The 22998-nt window shown below is 39.9% G+C and overlaps 1 pseudogene across 1 annotated transcript in view; it reads right to left on the bottom strand.

The window, feature by feature from the left end:
• The window catches only part of LOC144317331 (chloride intracellular channel protein 1 pseudogene), a 30365-nt pseudogene extending 9233 nt beyond the window's left edge, over positions 1-21132 (bottom strand). The window contains exons 1-3 of the transcript XR_013383302.1: positions 21012-21132; positions 8247-8394; positions 7456-7678 (exon numbers count right to left, since the gene is read on the bottom strand). The product of XR_013383302.1 is annotated as a chloride intracellular channel protein 1 pseudogene (transcript). The remainder of the gene's footprint in view (positions 1-7455; positions 7679-8246; positions 8395-21011) is intronic.
• Positions 21133-22998: the final 1866 nt, after the last annotated feature.

The raw sequence follows: 22998 nt of genomic DNA on the forward strand, positions 1-22998 counted from the left end.
TTAAGCTGATTTATGGCTCCAACTGGAAGGAGGAGTCCATCTTTCTTGCCAAGAATCAGTGATCTTGGCTTGTAGTTAGTTGCTTCTTATCTCTCGTATGTGGTGCTTATGTCTCTTAAGATCAAGGATGGCCTTTGCAGAGAAGTGCCATTTCTTCCCCACTGCCACATAGAAAGCTGTTCCAAAGCTAGACATAGAACTATAAATGCCAGAACTACATTATGCAATGTGTACCTACCAACAGGTTTGTGGGAAAATAAAGGAAATATAATCACCTGATTCTTTTCTTTCCAGTGGGCTCTTCATGGAGCCAAAAGGACCCTGAGATCAAGACCTGAGCCCAAATCAAGAGCTGGATGCTCAACCCAGCCACCCAGGTGCCCTGATCACCTGGTTCTAGAACACATGTTTGAAAACGCAAAATAAAGCTTATCTACTTTCTGCTGAGCTCAAAATATTGCAAAGACCTGCTTTTATTTTTGTTAATTGCTTTCCTTTCATGATCTTCCTCTTAGATAGATACTTTAGAGTGATTAGCCATCCGGTCACCCATGTTAACTGACCTGAACAATGGTTACCAAGCATTTTCTTGATGGTAAGAAAAACCTCTTCCTTCTCATACAATGCTACACAGAGGGAGTCTCTTTTAGTTTTTAAACATAAGATTCTTCAGTCATCCTGTCTCAAATCTTGAGTTTCTAAATCAAGAAATATTTTTTAAATATATGGTTTAAAAAAATAATGTTGCCATGGACCACTACCAACAACAACAACAACAACAAAAACAAGTAAATGGTAAAGATTTAGATGAGTACAAAAACAATCTGGGTATATTAGATTTGCAATATACAAATAAAAGCTGAATTTTAACAAATTTTATAAATTTGGGAATGAGGAAACCAAATGCAAAATACAAGAAATTTATCCACAGCGTATCTAAGAACAAAAAGTGATTGTAGTTGACAGCTCAGTGGAAGTCAGTTGTGATGTGTCAAAGGATCTTGAGCTTTATTACTAGAAATATAATGCCCAGCACAAGGGAAGAGAAAATCCTGTTCCACCGTGATACCTCATCATAAGATGAGGGCAACTGGCTGATTTCTACAGGTGAGAGGCCAAGATGCAGCTCAGAACTATATTGGAAATGGATATAATAATATGAAAGAACAAGATTTCATGTTGTATGTTTAATATAAATGCCTACAGTTTTTTATTCCAATGAAATTTATTTTTATAAGAGAATCTGCACAGTTTATATACTGCTTACTTTAATTATTTTTTAAAAGATTTTATTCATTTATTTATTTGAGAGAGAGAAAGATGAACACTAGCAGGGAGGGAGGAGGGGCAGAGGGAGAGGGAGAAGCAGGCTCCCCACTGAGCAGGAGCCCGATGTAGGACTCGATCCCAGGATCATGACTTGAGCCCAAGGCAGGTGCTTAACCAACTGAGCCGCCCTAGCACGCCTTACTTTAATTATAACAGACCAGTGAAATCATAGTTAATAGGTACCTTATCACAGCTTTGATGAAAAAATTCACTTAGACTATTAAATGGACTAACAATTATTTTCCAACAACTAACATTCTCTATAATGAACATAATCTCTCTCAAGATTACAGTTACTGTAGTTGAGAAATAACTACTAAAACCTGTGAATACCTTAGAAATGCTCTTTGGACTTTTGAGACAACAGGCTCAGGAGCCCATCTTCATGACTAGCTATAGATGATGTGTGCAGTAATCAGGGGCCAAGCCTTCTCTGACCACTCTAAACATTCTCTAACTGATATTCCCTTTCATCTCCCAGGAAAAGGGTAACAACAATTTTAGTGAAAACAGTCACCTCTAAATTTTTGTTAACACTACTTAGAATTGTGGCTGATTATAACCACGACTCTAACTAGGCTGAACAACATTATTTGGGGCTTCTAAGAGCTATAATAATAATGGTTTCCCTGTAAGGCAGATAATAATCTCTCGTTTTGGAGATGAGAAAACAGACAGGTTAAAGAAACTGCCAAGGGCACAAAGTAACAAAACTAAACCCAAGTCTGTCTGACTTTAGTGCTTCTATAGCTTGCTTTAAATATCTGAAGGACCACCAATGGGTAGGAGACAGATTTTTATTTCATTATGAGAAAGAGTTTTTATTCATTATAGCTGTTCTAAGGTAGCTGCCTTGAGAATAGAGTTGTCATGTGAAATATAGGACATCAGCTAAATTTGCATTTATGTTATTTATTGTTTAAAGATTTATTTGAGAGAGAGAGAGAGCACAAGCAGGGGGAGGGGCAGAAGGAGAGGGAGAAGCAGGCTCCATCCCAGAACCCTGGGATCATAACTTGAGCCAAAGGTAGATGCTTAACCGACTGAGCCACCCAGGTGCCCCTAAATTTGAATTTCAGATAATGATGAAAATTGTTAGTCAAAGTCCCAAACATGGCATAGGATATTCTTTTATTGAATATTATTCATTGTTTATCTGAAATTCAAATTTAACCGGGCATCCCATATTCTTCTTAGCTGAATCTGGCTTCCCTCCTTGGGAAAGTTTGTATTTCCAGGTGCTGGTGATTAAAAACACTTTCAATCACATTGCAGATGCGGTATTGAGTACCTGAAGGTCAGAAGGTGCAGAGGTGGGGTGGTATGGAGAGTGGAATCCAGATTTCATCACCTTCATGGGCTAGGGGCTGGGGAGGAACCAAAGGATTCTACAGTTCATGGCTTTGAGGGATGATAGCATTGGTTTTTTTGTTTGTTTGTTTGTTTGTTTTTTGAGGTTATTTATTTACTTAGCACAAGCAGGAAGGGGGGAGGGAAAGAGAATCTGAAGCAGACTCAGTGCTGAGATTGAAACCCAGCATGGGGCTCTCTCTCATGACCCTGAGATCAGACCTGAGCCAAAACCAAGAGTCAACTACTTAACTGACTGCACCGCCAACATGCCCCTAGAAATAATGGCTTTTTATTGTCTTTCCATTTTCTCTGTTTCTTATTGATTTGGCAGGAAGGATCATCTCACTGCCATCCAGCTAATGGTAGGTACAGGGGACTATGGAGAATGCAAAAGAGAACAGCATTTTGCTCCATATTAATATTGCTTGAACTGTATTGGTGGTGGAGATCCTTGGAAATATATTTAGATGGGGGGTTGTGTTCCTACCAAGAATTCTAGAATTTTCATCACCCAACATGCAGTATATCCAGTATATTTGTTGTTTTGTCCCAGCAAAGAATAAGCACTGGGAATATTCTTCCTAGAGATGGGGATTAGAATAAATAATTGCTGGCAGACTTTTCAGATCACATAAGAAGATAAGTTAAAAGTTGACCCTGTCTTGAAGTTGATGAAACCATTGCTTTGAAAATATTTCTTGATGTTTTGAATGAAACCCTTTAGAATCTTCCTTACTGGACATCTTCTCGCCCATGTTATTAACAACCGGTCACATGAAATCTATAAGTAGCTTCATGCTGATAATTGACAAATAATGAAAGTTCAACTGAGGCCCCTTTCAAAGTTAGTTCTCCCACGCGGTGTAATCTGTTTACTGGAAACTGTTGTTAAGACTATAAAAACAATGTCTGTGTGGCTGCCAGAACAGAATGCAGGCTGCCCACGGCACGGAAACTTGCTTGTGCATTGCTCGATGGTAGCAAAATTTCTATAGATGTATTTTTAGGTTATACTTATGAGAACTACTTGAAAACAGTCCTAGGGAGGCAGAAACCAGAGCCATAATGTCTTGGGGGGAACATATATACAAGAAAAATGTCCAGTTTTATGAAATGCTTTCTTTATTTTGACTGGTGGAAACCTGCCTTACCTCAAAATAAGTTTCTGTTAAGGTACCCTACCAAAACTAAAACTGAAAAAAGGCTGACAACACAAGAGAGAACTTTTTATTTTATTTTTTTTTAATTTTTTATTTATTTATGATAGTCACAGAGAGAGAGAGAGAGAGAGAGAGGCAGAGACACAGGCAGAGGGAGAAGCAGGCTCCATGCACCGGGAGCCCGATGTGGTATTCGATCCTGGGTCTCCAGGATCGCGCCCTGGGCCAAAGGCAGGCGCCAAACCACTGCGCCACCCAGGGATCCCCAAGAGAGAACTTTTTAAAAAAATATAATTTCAGAGTGGGGAAAGCCTTTCTAAGCAAAACACAAAATATAGGAGTCATGAAAGGAAAGGTGAATAAATGCCCACCCATCAAAAAACTACCACAAAGTCAAAAGACAAACTGGGGAAAATATTATGGCAAAGGATAAACTTTTCTCTCTCTCTCTCTCTCTCTCTCTCTCTTTTTTTTTTTTAAAGATTGTACTTATTTGAGAGAGAGAGAGAGAGACAGAGAGAGAGCACAAATGGGGGAGGGATGGAGGGACAAGCTGACTTCCCATTGAGCTTGGAACCCCATGTGACTTGGGGCTCGATCCCAGGACCCTGAGATCATGACCTGAGCCAAAATCAAGAGTGGCACTTAACCGACGGAGGCAGTCAGGCGCACCTAAAATTTTCTTAACAGACGTGAAAATACAATTCCCATTAGAAGAATATAAATGTCCAACTCTACTCAAATTTAAGAGTTATGAGATCACTTCTCCCTAGTAGTCTGGCAAATACAGAAAAGTCTGATTGTGCACAGTGTTGGCGAGAACGTGGTGGACTGCCGAGAGAGTAGAAATTGAATGGCCTCTTTAGGAGACAATTTGGCAATGTGTGTCAGAGCCTTAAATGCACGTACACTTCGAGACCAGTTCTGGAAATGTATCCAACAAGAATGTGTGCTACATGAGAAATTTTCCAGGAAAAATACTAACCAAACCTACTTTGCTTTGCCGCCAAAGACCCAAGTGGTGAATTAGCTTTGCCTGGAAGAGGAAGGGGAGGGAAACACAGAGAGAAGATATCCTTGGTTTCAAGCCTGCCAGGATGCTGGTCAAGCTGAGCTGGGCTCCAGAGTGAGTGTACAGTTTGTAAACTGAGTCACCACAGAGAGAGCTGATGCACCAAGGGGTTAACTGGGGATGCTACCTTTCTCTATGGGGAGAGAGGACCCAAATGTATACTAACTCCCCTCGAAACGAGTGGCATTTGAGACACTCCAGGATTCTTTCCCTTTGGATCCAGCTCAATATACAGAGCTTAGTTTTTGCTCTTTCCCCTTTGGGCCCTACATTCCTTATTCCTCCAGGGTGACAGGGCCTTCCCTCCTTCCTGGGACTGTGGTTCCCTTCATATGTAATGTACAGCTCTCTGGGAGCATTTCCAGGTTCCCAATTCCCTGGATTCCCCCATCCTCAGCAAGATGCTGGGCCTCATGCATTGCCGGGCAGGGTGGGACTCCCCTGCCTCTCGCTCTGGAATTCTTAGGCTTTTGCTGTCTGTTTCCGAGGAGAGTTTCCCTTTAATCTCACATTTGTCTTAGCCCAAGACAAATGGGTACCGCAGACACTTGGAATAAAGCCACTGTTGATGTGTCTATTAAATACTAGGCCCCAAGAGGCCCGCAGGGGATCAACCCTCACTCCGCTGCCTCTTCTCTCCTCAGCTTTGTCCGTTTTTAGATTTATTACTTGAACAATTTAATTTTTAATAGGCAATACATTTACTTGATTCAAAAGTCAAAACTATTAAAAAGGTGTCACCAGAGGTCTGGGTCCCACTTCCCTCCACCCCATATTTTATTAGTTTCCTACTTATTCTTCTACTGGTTCTTGGTCTAAATATACATGTGTGTAAAATACATATACACATGAGCACACATACATACACACATACAAAAATGTGTACACACACATAAAGCAAGAAATAAGAGATTATACTAAGTTTTATTCTTCCTTAGCCAAAAATATTTGCATATTATAGAAACTCTACTATACCTTGTTTTTTTCTAATCTAAAAATATCTGGTTATATATAATTTTTATTATTTACTTATTTTTTATTTACTTATTTTTAAAAATATTTTATCCATTTATTCATGAGAAACACACAGAGAGAGGCAGTGACATAGGCAGAGGGAGAAGCAGGCTCCCTGCAAAGAGCCTGATATGGGACTCAATCCCAGGACCCCAGGATCACGCCCTGAGCCAAAAGCAGACACTCAACCACTGAGCCACCCAGGTGCCCCTATAGTTTTTAATTGTGGCAAAATACATGTAACATAAAATTTACCATTCTAACCATGTAAGTGGCATCATATAAGAGTTATCTTTATATGACTGTTATTTCCCTAGCATAAGGTCCTCAGGGATCACCCATGCTGTCATTTGTGTCAGAATTTCCTTTGTTTTTATGGCTGAACAATATTCTACTGCATGTATGGACCACATTTTGTTTATCATTCAGCCATCAATGGATATCTAGATTGCTTCCACCTTTGGGTTGTTTTAAATAACGCTGCTATGAACATGGATGTACAAATATCTCTCCAAGACCCTGCTTTCAATTTTTTAAAAAATATATAGCCAGAAGTGGAATTGCTGGATCATACAGTAGTTCTAGTTTTACTTTTTTGAGAGACTTCCATACTGTTCTCCATACCAGCTGTGCCTTTTGCATTCCCGCCTACAGTGCACAAGAGTTATGATTTCTCTACATCTTTACCAACACTTTTCTTTTTTGTTTTGTTTTGTTTGTGATAGTAACTATCCTAATGGGTGAGAAGTGGTATCTCATTATAATTTTGATTTGCATTTCCCTAGTGATTAGTGACCTTCAGCGTCTTTTCAGGTGCTTGTTGGCCATTTTGTCTCAGCTTTTGACTATTCTAGATCTTGAATACTTACCAGCTTTAATAGCATCAGAAACATTGAGGTCTCCTTCTCTGAGCCTCAACTTTCTCTGTAGTAGTGGGATGTCACATAATGTTTCATTTCCCTACTCCTTTCAGCTGAATGTTTAAAATCTTCATCTTGGGGGCCCCTGTGTGGCTCAGTCAGTTAAGCATCTGTTTTCAGCTCAGTTCATGATCCTGGGATCCTGGGATCAAGCCACACATCAGGCTCCCTTCTCAATAGGGAGTATGCTTCTCCTTCTCCCCCTCCCTTGTGGCTCTCTCTTTCAAAGTAAATAAATAAAAATCTTCATCTGCTTCTGAGGTTAGTTCTTGCCCTAGTTATAATGACACTGCTCAATCACAGTGTCTTCATTGCTTTAACTCTTTGCATTCCATTAGACACACTCCTCCAGATTCTGCATGATGTGAGCATAGAAGGAGCATCTCTCCTGCATAGAAGGAGAGATGAAATCAACAAATTTGGGGTTTGCTGAAAATCTCTGTTGTTTGAACAAACCCTGTGGACTGCAGAGATTTTTTTGCTCCTGAGGCCCAGACCTCTTGTTTTTCTGCTGCTTCCTGCCTGCCAGGTCTCACCTGTACCTGGCCCATTTGCTTGGAGATAATCAGTATTTCCATCTTCCCCAACTCTCAAATAGGAATCTCACCTAATAACGTTTGAAATAATATGTGCTGATATTCTTCATCTTTCTCTCTCAGATCGGCCTGAATCAGTGGTTTTCAGTTTTGGCAGCACATTGGAATCAGCTGGAGAGATTTTCAAACAACTGATGCCTGGCTGCCACCCCCAGAGGCTTCTACTTAACTGGCTCAGTTGCAGCCTGGGTATTGGGATGCTGATGTGCAGAGTCCAGGTTGAGAACCACTGACCTAAATTTTATAAAAAGTTAATTAATCTTATTAATGAACATTATTAATAAGGCTTAATAGCTCTCTGTCTCTTGGTAGTATCCTGGATTAGGCTCTCCCTGAGCATATTGTCATGGTTAGCTCTCTGAGGTTTTATCCTCTGTTAATTATCTTTTGCATCCCAGGCTTCCTCTATGACCTAATCACAGGCTCTCTTTCCTAAATCCACTCGTGAAAGGAGTATACCTCTTTCTAACTTCTTGTATCTCTCTAGCCTGTCAGGAACAGATTAAAAGAAATTCCCTTCTCTACCCCACCCAGGAACCCCTGTTACAGACAGGAAGACACCAGTAGCAAGTATTAGGTTTAAGACTTGTTGGAAAACCTTGGGAGCCTGATTTCTATGATTCTAGAATTCTCCTAAAAGCTACTTATTTCTGACTATATCTACCTGGCATCTGCTGTGGTAGAGATACATATGCAAGGCAAGAACAAGATACAAAAGCAAGAAACTTCTGAGTCTAACAGGAAAATGGTAGAAATAATACAAGACTGGGAATCTGAATGCTTTGAAATTAAGTCAGCTTACCTCTCTTTGGAAACTTCAGGATTTTTGTTGTTGTTGTTCTTAGGTCAAGTCATGTGATTACTTTCAAGATGTATCACCTCTAGAATCTGTGACTGCTGTAACATTCATTCCTTAAAGTCAAGGTGTCATTGAAAGTCATCCAGGTATTCTACTATGAAGAAGTAAGCACATTACTCAGTTTTCCTTGATATTAGAGCGTGTGTCACCTGCATATTGGTAAGAGTCAGGGGGAAGACCTTTACTTCAATGCCTTCTCCTCTGCAGTCAAGTGAGCTGCTTTATGGAAGTTGTCCTTGCTTTAATTCCCCACAGCAGCACTGTTTTCATGTCATTTGAGCCCTACGAGGACAGAAGGTGTCATGATAGACAAGCCTTCAGGCAATGAGTCATTGGGCCAGTCCTCTCTCAGGAGTCAGAGGTCAATGTGTTCAGCAAAAATCTGCAATCAAACAGGATGCAACTAATGTGCTAACTGGGGCCCTTCCTGTCCCTAGAAGGGATAAAGGATTGTGTCATTGACAATATCTGCCATGCCTTTGTAAGACCCTTGTCATAGGCCGCTTGGGCTGCAGTACCAAGTTACCATAGACTTGGTGTCTTAAACAGCAGATGCTTCTTTCTCACAATTCTGAAGGCCAGGAAGGGTTCTTGATGAGGGCCTGTTTCTAGTTTACAAACAGCAGTGTCCCTGTGTCTTTGCCTGGTGGAGAGCAGAGAAGCAACCTCTCTCGTGCCTGTTCTAAGAAGGGCACTAATCCCTATAGTCAGGTTGCATGCCTCTCATGACCTAATTACCTCCCAAAGGCCCCATCTCCTAATACCACAAATAAAGAACTCAAATCATCAAGACATGTTTAATTATGTTTACTTGTTGATTGACAAAGTCCAAAAAGTATACCTATCGATTTTATAAATATTTTTAGCCGAAATTAACCAGAAAACACAATATATTCAGGTACTTTGTACCCTGGGAAATTTAAGCTACTCAAGATTTTGCTGTCTGTGAAGTTTTTTAGCTGTGACATTATCAAAATGTTTTTTATGATAATGTAATTAATCTGGATGCTATAGGTACATATCATTCTTAACCTTTGATCAGTACCAAGACAGCATGAGGTTACTGGAGATATAGTCTCAGAGATTCTCCTTGACTTTAGCAGTGGGGCCATTTCACTTCCACCAAGCCTATACGGTAGCATTTCCAAATGTGCATTCTCTAGACCACTGGGACCCATAGACACGTCAAGAAGAGTGGAGTTCCATTGTAAAATAAATTTGGAAAACATGCTCTAAGTTATAGTTCCCTCTTGGAGGGGCATAATGCCATACATAACTACGGCTCTGAGATGTCCCGCTGAAGTGAAATGTGTAACATCTGTTGAACATTGTTTAATCTTGTGTTTCCCCCCAATTTCACATCTTGGAGAATGCTGTGAATAGGTATGTATTAGATTAGCATGGGGTGGGACAGATGCAATAATGAGGCCCTGATAGAATTGCAAGAAACAGAGGTCAAAATAGCGTAACCAGAGATGAGATTGCCCAAGAAAGAGAAAATGTTCAGGCTTAAAGCTGTGAGGGGGCTACAGATGTGTTTCAAAAGAACAAAAGGTGTGAAGAGACATGTATAGTATAGTCTTTATCACCAGTCATGCCTATGCCTGAAAGGAGCCACTTGAATACTTTATCTTTTACAAGGCAGTACATATGTATATAAACTTTTACTCAATCCCTGTATTGAACCCATAAAAATAGGTGTTACTCTATTTTGAAAATGAGAAAGCTGTTAGAAAGCTGTGACTGGTGACTGGCCCTAAAACAAGGGGGCACGCTGCAAGGAAAAGATGAAACCAGGATACTCTGCCAAACAAACAAACAAACAAACAAACAACTAGCTTCACGTAAGTTTGGAGAGGCACACTAGACCATTGAACATTCTAAAATATTGTCATGGACAAACTCATTTACCTTAAATTTCACTTGGCATTTGCCAAACCTCTTTGCCTGAGAGACTTTTTTTTTTTTAAGTTATTTTTTCCATATTGATTTCTGATCAGTGTTCTGCGGAATATACTTTGAAAATGGTGCCCCATTCTCCCGAGAGCGAACATGTCTCATTGGCTGAAGATAATCATCGTGGCCACAACCCTCCCATAAATCAGGGCTTGTTAGTCAGGCTACATGACAGGAATCAAGGAGAATTCCTGGAACTGGATTAAAGTTTTCTTTTGTGGGTTCTCTAAAGAACCTCCTGCTAAGTAATTAGTATCAACCTGATGTCCCTCCCCACTACAATCTGCCCCAGTTATGTGAGTATGACTTAGCTCCTAGGGGTTTCTCTGTTGTCCATTCTTTCCAAGAATTGAGCCAGGTTGACGCCTACCACAGGGTGCTTAAGGTATTTGGAACCTAATACACCTTCTGAAAAATAAATGGGCAGCATGGGCCAAACTTTAAAAATGAATATTCCAGATGAAAACCAACTGATAACCATGCCCAGATGTTAATTCAGTGACTACATCTCATGTGGTGCCATTGTAATGGCAAATTCCAAGTTTTTGGTGGGCCAAAGTGGAGAACGGTTACAGTCATCCTGACTCCAGTTAAAAGCCACATGTCCTTTGTTGGGGAGGCCATACTTCTTTCAGTTGCCATATTTAATTAGCCCTGTCTCCAAACAGTTTATGAACAGTCATTATAAACACATTGGAGGATAATTCCAGGAAAGGTACCTAACAGCATATAACGCGAAAATGCACAGACAAAAAAGGCACATAAGCTACAACCTTCACACTGAAAGCAGTTTTCGGTGGGGAGGAAAAAGTAAGGCTCCTTAACTTTTTCTTTTTTTTTTTTTTTAAGATTTTATTTATTTATTCATGAGAGACGCACACACACACAGAGAGAGAGAGAGAGAGAGAGAGAGAGGCAGAGACACAGGCAGACGGAGAAGGAGGCTCCATGCAGGGAGCCTGACATGGGACTTGATCCCGGGTCTTCAGGATCATGCCCTCGGCCGAAGGCGGCACTAAATTGCTGGGTCACCCAGGCTGCCCCCCCTTAACTTTTTCTTGATTCAATCATTCTCAGTGACTCACTGAACAGAAGAGCAGGAACTTATAAGGAATGTTTACCTGTCTGATCTCCTCAGTGTTTTTTCCCCCAGCTTTATTGAGATGTTATTTACAGGATAACATTGTATAAGTTTAAAGTATACAGCAGGTTGATCTGATACACTTATATATTGCAAGATAATTGCCACAATGGGGTACATTAACATCTCTATCACCTCACATAATGTGTGTGTGTGTGTGTGTGTGTGTGTGTGGTGAGAACATTTAAGATTCTCTTAACAACTTTCAGTAAAAATTACAGTATGGTTAACTATAATCATCATGCTGTACATTAGATTTCCAGAATTTATTCACTGACATATAAAATTGCAGATGCTTAAAGTGTTTAGTGGAATGATTTGAAACACATATATTCCAAGATGTTTTCCACGGTAAGTTTTGTTAGCACATCTATCACCGCACATATCACCATTTTGTTGTTAGGGTGAGAACATTGAGATTCAACTGTCATAGCAACTTGCAAGTACACAATACAATATTATGAACTGCAGTGACCATGCTCTACCTTAGATCCCTGAACTTTATGCGTCTTAACTAGAAATTTGTTGACTTTGGCCAATATCTCCGCATTTCCCCAAGCCCTTGGCCCTTGACAACTACCATCCTACTGTGTTTTATGAGTTCAGTGTTTTTAGATTCATGTAAGGGGGATCGTCCGGTATTTGCCTTTCTCTGCCTTATGTCACTTAGCATAATGCCCTCAGGGTTCATCCATGTAGTCACAAATGGCAGGATTTCCTTCTTTCTCATGGCTGAATCATATGCAATTGTGTGTATGTCTAGACATCTATATCTGTGTCTCACACAGTCTTTATCGATTCACCCAGCTATCTAAGTTGATGAACACTTAGGATATGCCCATATCTTGGCCACCATGAATAATGCTGTAATAAACACGGGAGTGCGAATTTCTCTTTGGGATAGTGGTTTCATTTCCTTTGGATATATACCTAGAAATGGGTTTGCTGGATCACATTAGGTAGTTCTATTTTTAGTGTTTTGATATTGTTTTCCATAGCGGCTGCACCCATTTACATTCCTACCAACAGTACACCAGTGTTCCCCTTTCTCCACACCCAATTTCTCTGACCATTTTTTTATTTTTGTTTCTGAAAACAAGTTTGTATTTTTTAAAAGATTTTATTTATTTATTTGACACAGAGAGAGAACACATATAATAAGCAGGGGGGACGGCAGAAGCAGACTCCCCCCTGGGCAAGGAGCCCACGGTGAGGGGGCGGGGGGCGATCCAGGGCCCTGGGATCATGACCTGAGCCATAGGCAGGCACTTAACAGACTGAGCCCCTCAGGCGCCCCAACACCAGTTTTATTTAAATAAAGGCTCGAAGGCATTTTGTAATGTTAAAACCGAGAGGAAAAAATAAACCCAAACCAGGCTGTTACTGCAAGAGCCACTGGGCCTCTGTTCCTAAGCGGCGAGCTCGGCAGCCAGCTTCAGGACTGACCCGTCAGTGTGAGGTTTATTCCTCCGTCAAGTTTAACTCTGATGGAAGGTGGGCCTCGCATTCTGGTGCTTGGGCGTCAGTGAGCTAGGGATTGTCAGGCCCAAAAGACTGCGGTGGCAACAGATGTCCCAACACACCTCACTAGGGGCAGGGTGGCCGCTCTGAGCTCTGCCCGTCCGGCCAGGTGGGAGACACCAGGGATCTTGCTTTCGCTGCCAACGACTCCCTCTGGTGCTGTCTCAGCCCACCCGGTCCTCTTGGCTTCACCGCAGGCTCTTCAGGTGTGGACATTCTCTCTGGGCAGGGAACTCGGAAGAGCGAGAGCTGAGGGGCTTCTGCCCTGGCACAGCTGGTTGTGATCCTGGGGCTCCGGGCTGGACCCGCACAGCCCGTGACTGCTTGGGTTCAGGCGTGACCTCTGCGGACTTCGGCACGAGACAGCCCGGCTCTCTCCGCTTTACTGCCCGAGGGAGAAAGACTAGCCCGAGTCCAAAGCAGACCCCAAATGCTTACACTACACAAGCTGTGAGGTTTTTAAACTTGTAACAAAGGACAGAAGGAGAATTCTATTCATGGGAAGGAAATGCTCACGTAAGCTTCGGTGAGCCCAAAGTACTTCAAACCCGCGAACCTTGGCTGGTCGTGCCTGGCCAGTCCATTCTCCAGGAGGGGGGAACTGGCAGGTGTTCTCCTGTTGGTTGCCCGGTACCTGGATTCTCCATATTCTGGAAGACAGCACATTGCAGGCAGATTTCTTCTGAAACGCCTTCACTAGCTTCTCTTTGTCGTAATCATCAGCAATTTTTTAGACAGTAGAAAGGGCCTTCCTGCCATTTCTCTGTTGGGTTCTTACATGGATAGAACCTCAGTGCCAGCAGGAAGCAGAGCATCACCCTTACTTGCATCTACAAAGAGATCGCAAGAGTGGAATTTCTGGATATGGGACGTATTCTAGGATTCCTGTTCCTCCGTGGGAACAGAGGAAGGTGGTGGGAGAAGGTGGGCCTTGGGTTGGAGCGTCAGGCAGCCGGAGGCTCAAGGGGAAGACTGCCCAGTCCTCTGCGGGCTGAGGCTCTGTGACTGGGGGTTTGGCCATTTTTAAATTGTTTTTTCATTTTTTTTTTTTTTTGCTTTTAAGTCTTTTGAGTTCCTTATATATTTTGATAATTAACCCCTTATTAGGGATCCCTGGGTGGCGCAGAGGTTTAGCGCCTGCCTTTGGCCCAGGGCGCAATCCTGGAGACCCGGGATTGAATCCCACGTCAGGCTCCCGGTGCATGGAGCCTGCTTCTCCCTCTGCCTGTGTCTCTGCCTCTCTCTCTCTCACTGTGTGCCTATCATAAAAAAAAAAAAAAAAAAAAAGACTCTATCTATAAAAAAAAAAATTAACCCCTTATTAGATATATGATTGACAAATGTTTTCTGCCCTTTTCCTGACCCTCTGTGGTTGTTTTTTCATTTTATTATTTCTTTTGGCTGTATGGACCCTTTTTTAGCTTGGTTTTGCTTTCATTGCTTGTGCTTTTGGTGTCATCTCAAAATAATTATTGCCAAAACCAATGTCAGGGAGCTTTTTTCCTGTTTTCTTCTAAGTGCTACAGTTTAAGGTCTTATGTTTACTTTCCATGAGTTACTTTTCCATGAGTTGTGAGAGGGGTGCACTTGCATTGTTTTGCATATGAACACCTAGTTTTTCCAGCACCATTTACTGAAGAAACTAGCCTTTTTCCATCATTTAGTCTTGCTTCCCTTGTCAAGTATTAGTTGACCATATATGCAAGGGTTTATTTTGGGCTCTCAGTTCTGGTTTTTGTTTTTGTTTGTTTGTTTTTTTTTTCAGATCCATCTGTTTTTATGCCAGTACCATATGATTTTGATTACTATAGCTTTATAGTACAGTTTGAAGTCAGGAAGTGTGATGCCTCCAGCTTCGTTCTTCTTTCTTAGGATTGCTTTGACTACTTGGCATCTTTGGTAGTTCCATATGGACTTTAGGATCATTAATTCTATTTCTGTGAAAACTACCTTTGGAATTTCCATAGGGATTACATTGAATCTGTAGATCACTTTTGATAGTATGGCTGTTTTAACAATATTAATTCTCTGATCCATGAACAAGAGACAGCCTTCCACTTATTTGTGTCTCCTTTAATTTCTTTCAGTAATGTCTTATAGTTTTGGTCTCACAGTTCCTTGGTTAAACTTATTCCTAAATATTGCATTGTTTTTGATGTTGTTATAAATGAGATTGTTTTCTTTATTTCTTTTTCAGAGGGTTTATTGTTAGTACATAGAAATGCAACTGATTATATTCTGAAACTTTACTGAATTGGTTTATTCTAACAGTTTTTATTGGAATTATTGGTATTTTTTTATGTCATTAGCAAACAATTTTCCTTCTTCCTTTTGTATTCTGCTTCAGGCACACTGAAAGCTGTAGCCACAGCCTCTGGTTCTAGGCACAGGTATACATGTTACAGTATAGGCTGGTGAGCGGACTTGATGGGCAGAGTGCAGATGCACTGCTAGTTTCAAGTAGACCCGGAATGGAGGCCAGTGACAGATCAGGGCTAAATCCAGTCCCAGGAGCAGCCATAGGGGCTTTCGGCTCTTTGTAGACACCCCTGTGGCTACGGATTTCCCCATGGGCATGTGTACAGAAATGGAGGCTGGTGCTGGGAATCAGGCAAGGGTGTGCAGGTGCACAGCTGGAGTGGCTAGCCTCAAGCATGTACTTGTGAGAGTCACCACAGGGACCATGGCCTTGCATTTTGTACTTCTGCAGCTTCAGAGGCTTGCCTGTTGCCAGGAGATCCTGGACGCTGGTGGGGGTGGAGCAGGCTAGGGAGCCCAGAGGGACTCAGGTGGCTGGCAAATGCCCATGGGGTAAAAATCCAGTAAAATCTGCATGGACTATGTGATGAGTTGCTTGCCATTGCTTTTTTTCAGGGGCAAAAGCTTCTGGGCTCCTCTACAGAGAGCTTCCTGCCACATGGCTCATACTGGTAGCCCCCGCTCTTCTTCCTCGTCCCTGAGTATCTCTCTACATCTCAGCTTTGCTGGTCCTTAGGTGGAGTGAAATGGAAGCGACTATCTGGAAAGGCTTCAGAAGCTGGTTGAGTGGGTGCTTTCCCTTTCTCAGCAAGAGAACTTTCTCTAGCTGGCGCCTTCCCTCTTGGCCTAGAACAGCGCTGTCTGCAGGGTGAAATGATGGAGGCAAAATGAAGTTGGTCTTCCTTCCATTTCCATGCAGTAGTTCTCAGTGTTCTACTGTGTTGCTGAGGTTGCTTAACTGGACTCTTGAGCTCCCCCTGAGTGAGTCTGGTTTCTGGATGGCTGTGTAAGGTTTGGTCTTTGTGGGGGCCACAGGCTGAGGTCTTCTACTACACCATTATGGTGATGTCGCCACCTAAATGTCTTAAAAATCCATACAGCTATCATTTCTTTCTGTTGTTTTCAGCTCTTGTTTCCCAGTCATGGGTGACAAAGATAGGATGTCACTTTATTATAAATTCCCTCAACTTCTATAAGCCTCCGTTTTCTCATGCCAGAAATGAGGGGATTAGACATATGGAAGCCCCCTCCATTCTATAATTTTGGTACAGTTCTGATCCGTGGCAGATACTTGATAAGTATTTGTTAAATAATTCCGGATACTCAGTCAGATACTCATATCCTGACCTTACCAAGCACAATAGTTCTGCCATCTGGTAGACTCACATTAATACTGTGGTTGCACAAATTGTTAGTTCTGCAAACTTGAGCAAATTATCCTCTCTAAGTCTTTGTGGCCATGTCTGTAATAAGGATTAAAATGTGCCCACACCGTTAGGTTAGTAGAGGGTAACGTGAGGCAGCCTCCACAGCCTCAGTGTAAAGCCTGGTATAGAGCAAGCATGCCACAAAGAGTTGCGGCTATTATCACATTAATAGGTACTAATAAGAAATAATTATCACTCACAGTAGCCCTAGGGGTATTTTCTCAAAGCCTTTGCTAGAACAGTTCTTATTGCTTGTCAACCTCACATAGCATCCATTACGCTGGGAAATGTGTTCACGGTCAGAAAGTTCTGATATCTCCATGTTCCTAGTTTCTAGAAAATCTCTTGACTCATTATGAATGCTCTGAGTTCCTCATTTCCACCCCACTATCTCTGCCCCATCATCCAGCCAGCTCCTGTGCATCCTACTCTCAACAGCCTTGCAACCTGCTCTTTCCTAATCATAGCACTCCCTCACTCTCTTGCCTCTGTCACTCTTCTCAGGCTCTCCTACTGAACGTGAGCTCCTTGACCATCATGATTTTGACTATATTTTTTTCACAAAAAAACTCCAACTCACCAAAGCACATAATAGGTGTACAAAAAATTTTGTTGAACAAACAAATAGCATATCCACTGCTATTCCTGATTGCAAGAAAGCTTGGTCCCAGATGAGTGTTTCAAAATATAGATAGCCAGGTCTCAACTCTTCCCATTGTTAGAGAAGTTCCTGGTGTAAGTTATCCAAAGATCATGTAGGGTGGCTCAGAGACAAATGGTTAATTCTTCATTTCCCCACTCTTTTCCATACTGCTACTGGATATGGCACAGCAATTGTTCGCTCTGATTAATGCAAAGCCTGTTTTATCTTTCCATTAAAGAACTAGAGGATGGATGAATATCTGAGCTACAGAGCCTTGCCTACTGTGTGGTAAAGCAACATAAAGGAAACCTAGAAATCTTTAAGCGGTCACTTAAGTGAAACTTATGTTGATTTTGTATCATTTGTTAACAGACAAGAAAGCTGAATATTCTTGTTTACAAAAAAATAGTTGAGAGTAATATGCAAAACGTATTTGTTTTAAATTTGTTTCCTTTATCTTGGCAAGGATTAGAAGTTTCATCTATTTGTAAGTCTGGCTCTGCTGGTTATTAAGTCTGATGCTGAGAATGAGCATCATCGTTATTTACTTAAAATCACTGTAACCTCCTTTTATCTTTGTGTCTAATAAATCTCCATCTTTTAGAAATTACATTATGAAATCAATTTATCTAAAAACTAATTGCAAAAGAACAGATTTTGGTTTTGCTCATCTTTAAATATAATAAATAACCTATAAAGAATCTCTCCTCTATAATATCTTATTTTCAGATGTTATTATCCAGACATATGTTATGCAAGTAGAATTTATCAAAGCTATTAATGTAGATAAGACAATGTTTATGCAGTGGTGAAATTTAGTTTAAGCAGGAGGTCTGTGAAACAGTCTGAATGGCTCTTAGAAATAAGAGTATGGATTTTGTCAAGAGACAATGACTTCATTCATTCACTCTGTTAAGTCACTACTTTTTTTTTGGCATTGCCCTAGTTAAGTAATTCAATCATTCATTTACAAATTCTTTTAAAAATTATGCATTAAATATAGAGCCACCAGGTGCAATTCTAGAGGCTGAGAATGAACAAGTCAGAAATGGTCCTTGCCATCATATCATACTATGTGATGAAGGGATATGGAAAATATAGACAATTAAGAAACATATGCTTCTGACTAGATCTTCTTCAAAGAGCAATAGTAAGACAAATAGTTAACTTTTCAACAAAAATTATGCAAGTAGGAGTCAGTGGAATGATACTTATTTTTTAAATGCTGAAGGAAGAAAAGAACCTTGCTGATCTAGAATTCTGTGTTCTGAAAAGAAAATCTTTCAAAAATTAGGGCAAATTAAAGGCGTTTTAAGACAACTAAAAGTTGAACAGAATTGTAACTAGCAGAACTTATATAGAAGAAATCCTTTAAAAATTCTTCAAGGGAAAAGAAAATGATCTCAAGAATCTGCAGGAAAGACAGGAGATTCCGAGGAAGGGTAACTGGGGATAAATATGGAAAAATATTTGCAACTTAAAGCAACAACGATAGTAATGTCTTACGGGGTTTATAACATTTTCAGAGAGAAAAATCTTCAAAAGCAATAACACAAAAGCAGGAGGAGGGTAAATGGAATTAAACTGTTTTGCATTACTGATGAAGTGGTGAAAGAACTAATTTAAGGTAGATTGTACTTAGTTAATAATCAGATGCATATTACAGTCTTTAGAGTACCCACTAAAAGAATAAAATGAAAATAATTAAAAGCTGACAGAGGGGCACCTGGGTGACTCAGTTGGTTAAGCATCTGCCTTTGGTCCAGATCATGATAGAGTCCTGGGATTGAGCCCTACGTTGGGCTCCCTGATCAGTGGGGAGCCTGCTTCAATGGGGAGCCTGCTCTCCCTCTGCCCCATTCATGCTCTCTCTTGCTAACTCTCTCTCTCAAATAAATAAAATCTTTTTTTAAAAGCTGACACAAAAGACAAAATGGAATACTGAAAAATACTGGAGTACTTAAAATGGAAGTTTAGAAAGCAGGAGCAAAGGAACAAAAAACCAGAAGATTAAATAGAAATAAAAAGAAAGACAGACTTATATTCAAATATGTTAGTAATTGCATTAAACATTAATGGACTAAATCCTGTGATTAAGAGACCAAAATTGCCAGACTGGAGTTTAAAAATTATCCCAAATATTTCCTGTTTGTAATTTGGACACTAAATATAATGACACAGATAAAATGGAAGTAAAAGGATGTTTACTATGATACACCATGCTAACAATAACAAAGGGAAAGCTGATACAGCTGTGGCTATCCAAGTACAATTTAAGACAAGGGAACTAGGGATTGGAAGAGGGATATTTCAAAATCATCCAAGGGTTAATTCAACAGGAAAACATAATTCTAAATGTGTATGTTTTCTAATATATACTGAAAATATATAAAGCAAAAATAACATATAGATCCAAAACAATAGATGTAGATTTAAAAATACCTCTCTCAGGGACACCTGGGGGGCTGAGCAGTTAAGCATCTGCCTTCCGCTCAGGGCATGATCCTGGAATCCCAGGATCAAGTCTCACATCAGAACCCCTGCATGGAGTCTGCTTCTTCCTCTGCCTATGTCTTTGCCTCTCTCTCTCTCTCTCTCTCTCTCTCTCTGTCTCTCATGAATAAATAAATAAAATCTTTAAAATAATAATAATAATAAAAAAAATACCTCTCTCAGTAGCTGATAAAATAAGAAGACAAAAAAAGTCAGTATTCCCAAACTGTCTGCTACATGTTACCAAAATAGAACATATGCTGAAACAAAAACCAAGTTCCAATCAATTAAAGGATTGAAATAATACACAGTATATTCTCTGCCAGGAGTGGAATTGAACTAAAAGCCAAAACAGGAATACAGATTCTTTCCTCAAAAACAGAAAGATAGATTTCAGCAGAATGAAAACCTATAATTGTTTGGAAATTAAGCAACATATTTCTAATTAGCTCATGAATTTAAAAAGAAATCACAGTAAAAATTAGAAAATATTGTGAAGTGAATGATAGCAAAAATATGGCATACCCAAACATGCCAGATGCAGCTAAAATGGTGCTTAGATTTATAGTTGTTTTTTTTTTAAGATTTTATTTATCTATTCATGAGAGACACAGAGAGAGAGGCAGAGACACAGACAGAGGGAGAAGCAGGCTCCATGGAGGGAGCCCGATGTGGGACTTGATCCCAGGTCTCCAGGATCACATCCTGGGTCGAAGGCAGCGCTAAACCACTGAGCCACCCAGCCTGCCCAGATTTATAGCTTTAAATAAAATAATAGAAAAAAAGAAAGGTTGAAAATGAACAATCTAAGCTTCTGTTTATAAAAAATATTTGATAAAGAACAACAAATTAAGCCCCAAGCAAGTAAAAGTAACACAATCATAAAGATAAAGTAGAGTCAGTAAAATGGAAAGCAATTATAAACAGAAAATCAACAAAATTAAAAGTTATTTCTCTGAAAAGATTGATAAAATTGATGAACACTGATGCATAACTGATCAAGGAAAAAAGAGAAAGGAAGGAAGGAAAAAAAGAAGGAAGGAAGGAAACACAGTTTACCAAAACTGCCCCCAAAGAAATGGCCAATCTGAATAATCCTACATATATTAAAGTAGTTAAATCTGTAATTTAAAATATTCCCACAAAGAAAACTCCAGGCCTAGATGTTTTGGTGATGATGTCTTCAAGAACATTTAATAAAGAAATAATACCAATCTTAAGCATAATTTTTTAGAAAATAGAGGAAGAGGGAACACCTTCCAACTTACCATATGAGGACAGTGTAATAATGAGACCAAAAGCTAACAAAAGAAATGAAATAAAAGAAAATTATAGATACATATAGTTCAGAAACATAGAGAAAAAAAATCAAACAGAATATTAGCAAATGGAACCCCTGATAATGCATTATGACTAAGTAATATGCATTCTAAGTAATATTCTAGAAGAGAGAGAGGCTGTTTTACTTTTCAAAAGTATGAATCAATATAATCTACTGCATTAACAACTAAAAGGAGAAAAAAATGAATGAACATCTTAATAAATGTAGAAAAATCATATGATAGAATTCAATACCTGTTTGCATTAAAGATTCTTAGCAAGCCTGGAATAAAAACTGGCACTTATATGTCTACAAGAACGCAACAGCAACTATCTTATTTAATGGTGAAATAGTGAATGCTTTCCTCTAGAAGTTAAGCACAAGAGATGACCTCTATTTCCACTGCCATTCAACATTCTTCATTAGGTTTTATACAGGAAAAAAGATGAGATAAGGAAGCAAAAGGTAAAAATTGGAAAGCAACTTAGAGTGTACACATTGTTAGATTTAATCAACAAATTTAGCATGTTTGTTGCTTTGCATTTCTATATAGTAGAAACTAATTAAAGGAAAACGAAATATTAAATAAAAGTATCTTTTACAGTCTCATCAAAAAACATTAACTACTTAGGAATAACCCTAGTGAAAGATGTGCAAGATCTCCACACCAAACATCACTGAGAAAAATTAAAGAAAGTGGTATGTAAATAGAGAAAAATACCATGCTCATACAACAAGGTAAACATGGCTATTATGTTGCTTCTCCTCAACAGATCTATAGATTTAGTGCAATTGTATTAAAAATCCCAACAAAGGTTTTTTTTTTTCTTTTGGTAGAAATGTGCAAGTTAAATTTAAAATTTATATGGAAATGCAAAAGACCTAGAGTCCTAAGACAATTTGAAGAACAGAATTGGAGGGCTTGTGCACTACCGAATTTTAAAACGTATGAAGCCATAGACCTATCATAATTAATTCAGTATGATACTAATAAAGGATAATCAAATATACCAAAGGAACACAGAGAGACTATTAGAAAGTCCAGAAACAGACCCTCATGTACAGGTCAACTGGTTTATAATGAAGATACCTCTGCAACTCAGTGGGGAAATGACAGTCTCTTCAGTTAACAGAAATGAAGCAATTGGGGATCCCTGGGTGGCGCAGCGGTTTAGTGCCTGCCTTTGGCCCAGGGCGCGATCCTGGAGACCAGGGATTGAATCCCACGTCGGGCTCCCGGTGCATGGAGCCTGCTTCTCCCTCTGCCTGTGTCTCTGTCACTCTCTCTCTCTCTCTGTGACTATCATAAATAAATTTTTTAAAAAATTTGAAAAAGAAATGAAGCAATTGGATATATGTACAGAAAAAAAAAGTTCATTCCATACACACACAAAAAAATGTATTTGAAATGGATCATAGACTTAAACGTGAAAAGTAAAACAATAAAGCTCTCAGGAAAAAAAAAATTTAAAACCCGTAGAAAGGCATCTTTTTACCAAGTGCAAGAACTCACAAAACTACTTGAGAGTGATGGAAATTGGAGAGTGGGATTAGAAGGGAGCAAGGGGACCCTCTGGGATACTAGAAATCTTCCTTCCAGCTCTGAATCTGGTGGTTATGAACAGTTATGCATATGTAAAGTGCATTGTGCTGTACCCTTGGATTAGGGTGCTTTATACAAGAAAAAGTAGAAATAAAATTAATAAATGCATCAAAAAAGAAATCCTGATGGAAATGAGAAAACATTTTGATACTTGTTCTTCCTTTCCTACCTTCCACTCCTGTACACCAACCCCAGGTGAACCTTTTTCAGTCCCTTTTCTTCATATTGACCAAAACACTTCTAAAAAGTATTTAAGGTACTGGTGCGCCTGGGTGGCTCAGTCAGTTGAGCATCCCACTCTTGATTTCAGCTCAGGTCATGATCTCAGGGT

Source organism: Canis aureus, chromosome 7, assembly GCF_053574225.1.
Source record: "Canis aureus isolate CA01 chromosome 7, VMU_Caureus_v.1.0, whole genome shotgun sequence".
Lineage (NCBI taxonomy): Eukaryota > Metazoa > Chordata > Mammalia > Carnivora > Canidae > Canis > Canis aureus.